Genomic DNA, 6,990 nt, shown 5'->3' with positions numbered 1-6,990 from the left:
GGGCAGTTTTTTAAGCATAATTCATAAATTATATATTCATAAAAAATGAGATATTTGAAAGCACTTAAGCAAGGCTATTCTTCAATAGTAACTTGTGCCGTAACCTACGAGTCACTAGGTGTCATCATCGTACAGTCTGCATACGTGTACCCAAGTTAATTAGACCCATGTCGCACAGTGTGATTTGTAATGATTTTATTAGTTTGCTGAAATCGCACAGTCTGTAGAAGGCTTTACAGATACCTCCAAGTTATTGGTGTTAATCCGGTACCTGGTGCTAATTTCCTTATTTATATGACAAACCAAATTTAACTGTCAGCATTCCTCCAATTTTAACTCTAAGGTGACTGAAACCCTGCAAAAGGAGGGATGGCTCGTTCAGCCACTGAAAGAGAAGTTTGTCATTTCAAATCTGTGATTTCTCGGATATTGCTGCTTTACAATGACACTAATTCATTCAAGTCCCCCAAAAAGGCTGGTCATCCACGTAAGTGTCACAGCTTGCCTATTGTGGCGGAAACGAGGAGACGAAGGAGTGTGGAAACCAAGAGGATTAACATCAACAGTTTTTATTCATCCAAATACCAAGGAGTACACATGTAGACAGAGGGGTTGACGAACAATTCCGGACGCTGGACATGAAAACACACAGGGCTTAAATTAAGGGACTAATCAGGGAATTAACAAGGTAATTAATGGGACACAGCTGAAAATAATGGAACTCAAATGGGAACAGGAACTTGAAAATCAAATATGAGCATAATCATAAACATGGAGCACGTGGGGGAGGAAAACACAACACAAAACATGGAACAGGGTCTGACATTACTCCCCCCTCCCGGAAGGCGCATCCTCGCGCCACACAACATCCATCGGGGACCTGTTCGGGGCACAATGGCAGATCAGACAGTTCAGGGGGCCATGGCGGATCAGAGAGTTCAGGAGGTCATGGCGGATCAGACAGTTCGGGAGGCCATGGTGGAGCGCAGTGTAGAGTAGGGCTTGTTGTTTGTCATTTCTCCGATCACAAATGCAGACATGGTTTTATGTTCTAACACGCCCCCACATGTCTACGTCACTATGTGGGAAGATTTGCATAACGCCGCCCAAATGTTCACGCAAAGAAAGAAGGCTTAACTTTTATTCTCGCTGTAGTATTGTTGTTTCCGCCACCATGTTGTGAAGGCGCTGTGTGTTTCGTTGTGCCTAGAGCTGATCTGTGCTGGTCGCTGAGGAAATAATTCAACTTCACGCTGTCGATCACCAGATCGGCTTTCACTGTGGACGAAGCGGAGTCCAGCCCGGGGTCAGGCATCAAAATATGGTAAGTGACGTAACATTTCCATCACACGCTTGAGGTATTCGGCCAATCACAATGCACTGGATAGCTGGCCAATTACAGCACACCTCGCTTTTCAGACCGATGAGCTTTGTAAAAATCAACGCGTTTCAGAAAGGCGGGGCATAGAGGAGAAACAATAATGTACAGTATGTGGAAAATAATGTGTTTTTTGAACCTTAAACCGCATAAACACATTTCATTACACCAAATACACAAAATAATGTTCTTTTTAGCAACCCCTTTAAAATGTTATCTATAGTGTTAATGGATTTATTGGCTGAATAAGGCATTTTGCATTTAGTGAACAGTCAAATTCAAATTGATGTTGTGTTGTGATGTGATGTAATTGTTTTCCAAGAAACTCATTTTTTACAGTCTAAACATACATCAAGAGCAATACATGCATACATCAAGAGCAATGATTATTATGTTACTTTTAATAATACTGTTTGATTTAATACGCACAGCTCTGCTCCCATTTCACAAAGATTCCAACTTACAATAAATCAGTTTGTAAAAATGGAAATAGCAAATGAAGCAATTTGTATGCAAAATTATAAATGTGTTGGCACTGAAATGATTATGTTAAACACATTTTCACAACCATTACTTCATTCTACCATTTAAAATATTTTTTAATATATTTTTTAATATATATCTTTCAGTGCTAGAATCATTTTGCCTCTTCCTTAGGCATCCATTATACACATATCTGTTAACAGACGCAATATGCATTTTTATTCTATTTTATTTTATGTTATCATTATATATTTGTTTTGCGCAACTGAGATTGTGCCCCTTCGAGAACTGTTCTTCCCAATCTACAGTATGTCACAGAAGCAGCGGAAAACTGCTCACAAGTACCCACTTTTAGACCTTGGATGACTACTTTACTAGTCTGGATAAGTAGTCAGCTACTCATGAGGGCAGTGTTTATCTAATGTAAATGATTGACCAAACACTGTGCTGCTTCAGTGGTTTTTGCTGGCAAGTTGAACGCAGTGTTAACAGAGCGTGCAGGAGTGGAGAGACTGTCTGTACAGCTGAGAGGATGTTGGTGAGAAATGCAAGCATGCTTATCTCCTTCACCAGACTCACGCTGCTGGCATTGACACGGACAGTGCCAAAACACTCCTGTTTCTCTTGCTTGTACTGTCTGTCTGCCGGTAGTGTCAGGGACATCAGAGCATATTAGAAATCCACCATGGATTATAATATGTTTGTGTATCCAAACAGAGACGTAAAGGGAGGAGACGTTCACTAATACAAAATCAATCGACAAAATCATGAACCTCAATATGTTTGTTGCATGCACATTAGTTGGACCTGCCTGTAAATGTAGTTTTCCATATTTTTTCCCAAAAACAGAGAATGTGAGACTCAATCTGTAGTTGAGGCACCAGAAAAGCTCGGCAGATTTGATCTTCTGAGGCTCATGACTCACTTTATATGAATATGGATGACAGGAGAGGAGGCTGCCTGCCAGTTTATATGACTGAATACTGACAGAAGACAGCATGAATGAGCTGAGACAGAAACTTGCACTTTAAACTATTCCATTTGAGATGTTTAAAGGAGTTTCTGCAACTTTTATGTCCCAGGGCATTATATTTCTTTCTTATTATTATATGAAGTCATATTACAACTTGGAAACTTTGTTCAATCCCTTCATCATTTATTTTTTACTACTTGCTACATGTAAAATTAAACACTATTCATACATTTCAAAATAGAGTCCCACATTTGTGGCATCACTTCCACCACAACGAACGGTTTTCAAATATTTTTCAATAGTTAATGTGCCTCTGTTTTTTCAATTAAGCTATTAAGCAATTAATAATAATAATAATAATATTTTATTTAATGGCACCTTTCTAAACACCCAAGATCACCTTACAGCAAGCAAAATGGTAAAATAAATAAAGAAAGGTAGACAAACAGATCATGTCAGCATTACAAAATTCAAAACTGTATACATACATTACAAATACAGTAGAGACTTAATAAGAGCAAGCCATAAAAAGCCTGGGTAAAAAGGGGGGGGGGACAAAGCTAAAATGTCTTGCTCCCATGGTGTCACGAGCTGGGCTTGAACTCGGGTCTCTGGCGTGGTAGTTTGAGAGCATAGCACGTCAGCTGTCTTAACCGCGGCTTCTACTGCATCATCACTGTGTCTGTCACGTGACTCTGTTGCCCTTTCGGGCTTGAACTGATGGTAAAACTAACGACATTATTAACTGTCTTGATATTTACTTTGAAAGCTGACGCGATTATGGTAAGGAGCGTTACATTTCCGACGCGCGCTTGTGGTGGTCGGCCAATCACAATGCACTGGGTCAGCTGGCCAATCAGAGCAGACTGCGCTTGTCAAAGGAGGGGGCTTTGTTGAAAACGACGTGTTTGAGAGAGGTGGGGCATAGAGGACCTACAATAATGTACAGTATTTGAAAAATAATGCGTTTGAACATTAAAGCATGTCAACATATTCTGATACACCAAATAATGATCTTTAAAATAGCATCATATGACCCCTTTAAATTCTTAAGCTCGTTATTGCAGGATGGATTCTGATTGGCTGTCAATGTTTGTATCGTTCATCAGCTGGGAAAAAATCGTTCTGAAAATTATTCCAACGATATGGTTTCTCTGTGCCTTTATTGTTATAGTTGTGGTGTGGACTCTGCTATTCTTTAATATTGAGAACGATTTTTAGAACTATATCTTTATCGTTATCTTTATAGTTATAGTGCTTGGTGTGAACGGGCCTTTACACTGTGAAAAAAACGAAATATCTTCCAGTTTATGGGACCCTTTTTAGTCACAAATACTTGCAATGTTTGAAACTACATAAAAACCCATGTTAGACCAACAGAATGATTAAAAAAAAAAATTTAAATATTGCGGTCTATATACAACCTTAAGAAAACTAAATCTTGTATATCTTTGATTTGTAAGGCGATTATGCCTTCAGACAGAAACAAAGCTTGTATAGGTCACTTTATACACTTTTAGGTGTTCTTTTGATCATATAAGGGTTTTGAAAACCCTTCATACCATTATCATCAAAAGCTGCATTTAACGACTCTGAAAATATCATGTGATGTAACCCTGTTGTAATTTTCCTCATACCTATACATTTTTCAATGTAGTTTTATTACTGCATTACTCTGATTTCACAAACAAATCAAACTATTACGTTTTTCAAACATTAATGAATTCTGTTCTGTAGTGAAACAGTTTTGCTGAAATATTTTTGTAATGACATAATAATGAAATATTAAGTCAAATGACTATATAAATGGCTAAAATGATAGATCAATTTATTGTCAGTAATTTAAAGGGGTCATATGATGCGATTTCAATTTTTCCTTTCTCTTTGGAGTGTTACAAGCTCTTGGTGCATAAAGAAGATCTGTAAAGTTGCAAAGACTAAAGTCTCAAATCCAAAGAGATATTCTTTATAAAAGTTCAGAGTCAGCCACGCCCCCCTAAAATGGCTCGTTCTAACACGCCCCCACATGTCTACATCACTATGTGGAAATATTAGCATAATGCCGCCCAAATGTGCACGCAAAGAAAGAAGGCGTAACTTTTATTCTCGCTGTAGTATTGTTGTTTCCGCCGCCATGTCGTGAAGGCGCTGTGTGCTTCGTTGTGAAAGCAAAACTACTTTGTTTGGTCTTCCAAAAGAGGATGATATCTGCTTCGTCATGCCTGGAGCTGATCTGTGCTTGTCACTGAAGAAATACTTCAACTTCACGCTGTCGATCACCAGATCGGCTTTCACTTTGGACGAAGCGGAGTCCAGCCCGGGGTCAGGCATCAAAATATGGTAAGGGACGTAACATTTCCGTCACACGCTTGAGGTATTCGGCCAATCACAATGCACTGGATAGCTGGTCAATCACAGCACACCTCGCTTTTTCAGACCGATGAGCTTTGTAAAAATTGACGCTTTTCAGAAAGGCGGGGCATAGAGGAGAAACAATAATGTACAGTATGTGGAAAATAATGTGTTTTTTGAACCTTAAACCGCATAAACACATTTCATTACGCCAAATACACAAAATAATGTTATTTTTAGCAACATCATATGACCCCTTTAAAATGTTATCTATAGTTACCTTAATGGATTTATTGGCTGAATAAGGCATTTTGCATTTAGTGAACAGTCAAATTCAAATTCAAATTGATGTTGTGTTGTGATGTAATTGTTTTCCAAAAAACTCATTTTTTACAGTCTAAACATACATCAAGAGCAATACATGCATACATCAAGAGCAATGATTATTATGTTACTTTTAATAATACTGTTTGATTTAATACACACAGCTCTGCTCCCATTTCACAAAGATTCCGACTTACAATAAATCAGTTTGTAGAAATGGAAATAGCAAATGAAGCAATTTTTATGCAAAATTATAAATGTGTTGGCACTGAAATGATTATGTTAAACACATTTTCACAACCATTACTTCATTCTACCATTTTAAATCTTTTTTTAATCTTTTTTTATATATATATCTTTCAGTGCTAGAATCATTTTGCCTCTTCCTATAGGCCTTTTCCTTTGGCATCCATTATACACATATCTGTTAACAGATGCAATATGCATTTTTATTCTATTTTATCATTTATATATGTTATCATTATATATTTGTTTTGCGCAACTGAGATTGTGCCCCTTTGAGAACTGTTCTTCCCAAACTATGTCACATAAGCAGCTGAAAACTGCAAAGTGCCCACTTTTACACCTCAGATGACTACTTTACTAGTCTGGATAAGTAGTCAGCTACTCATGAGGGCAGTGTTTATCTAATGTAAATGATTGACCAAACACTGTGCTGCTTCAGTGGTTTTTGCTGGCAAGTTGAACGCAGTGTTAACAGAGCGTGCAGGAGTGTAGAGACTGTCTGTACAGCTGAGAGGATGTTGGTGAGAAATGCAAGCATGCATATCTCCTTCACCAGACTCACGCTGCTGGCATTGACACGAACAGTGCCAAAACACTCCTGTTCCTCTTGCTTGTACTGTCTGTCAGCCGGTAGTGTCAGGGACATCAGAGCATATTAGAAATCCACCATGGATTATAATATGTTTGTGAATCCAAACAGAGACGTTAAGGGAGGAGACGTTCACTAATACAAAATCAATCGACAAAATCATGAACCTCAATATGTTTGTTGCATGCACATTAGTTGACCTGCCTGTAAATGTATTTTTCCATATTTTTTCCCAAAAACAGAGAAATCAAGACTGAAGATCTGAGAGTTGAGATCTGAGAGATGTGGACAAGGTCAGTAAGGTATGGTAGAGCAAGATTGTGAAGTGCCTTGAACGTGAGCATTTTAAAATCGATGCCAAACTGTACTGGGAGACAATGTAGATGTTGGAGAACTGGAGAAATGTGCTCAAGAGATGAAGAAAGAACACGAGCTGGGGAGTTCATATAGTTTATAGAGAAGTTTAGAAGGAAAGCAAGTAAGGAGAGCATTATAATAATTGATACATGAGGTAACCAGTGCATGAATAAGAATTGCAGTACTAATTGTTGTGAGAGAAGGATGAAGCCGATTAATATTATGCAGGTGGAAATATGCGGTATGCATAATATTATTAACATGGGCTTCAAAGGAAAGTGTGCTATC

The sequence above is a fragment of the Sinocyclocheilus grahami genome, unplaced genomic scaffold, assembly GCF_001515645.1.
Source record: "Sinocyclocheilus grahami isolate Dianchi unplaced genomic scaffold, SAMN03320097.WGS_v1.1 scaffold446.1, whole genome shotgun sequence".
In the NCBI taxonomy this organism is placed as follows: Eukaryota; Metazoa; Chordata; class Actinopteri; order Cypriniformes; family Cyprinidae; genus Sinocyclocheilus; species Sinocyclocheilus grahami.
Note: the sequence above shows the minus strand (reverse complement) of the source record.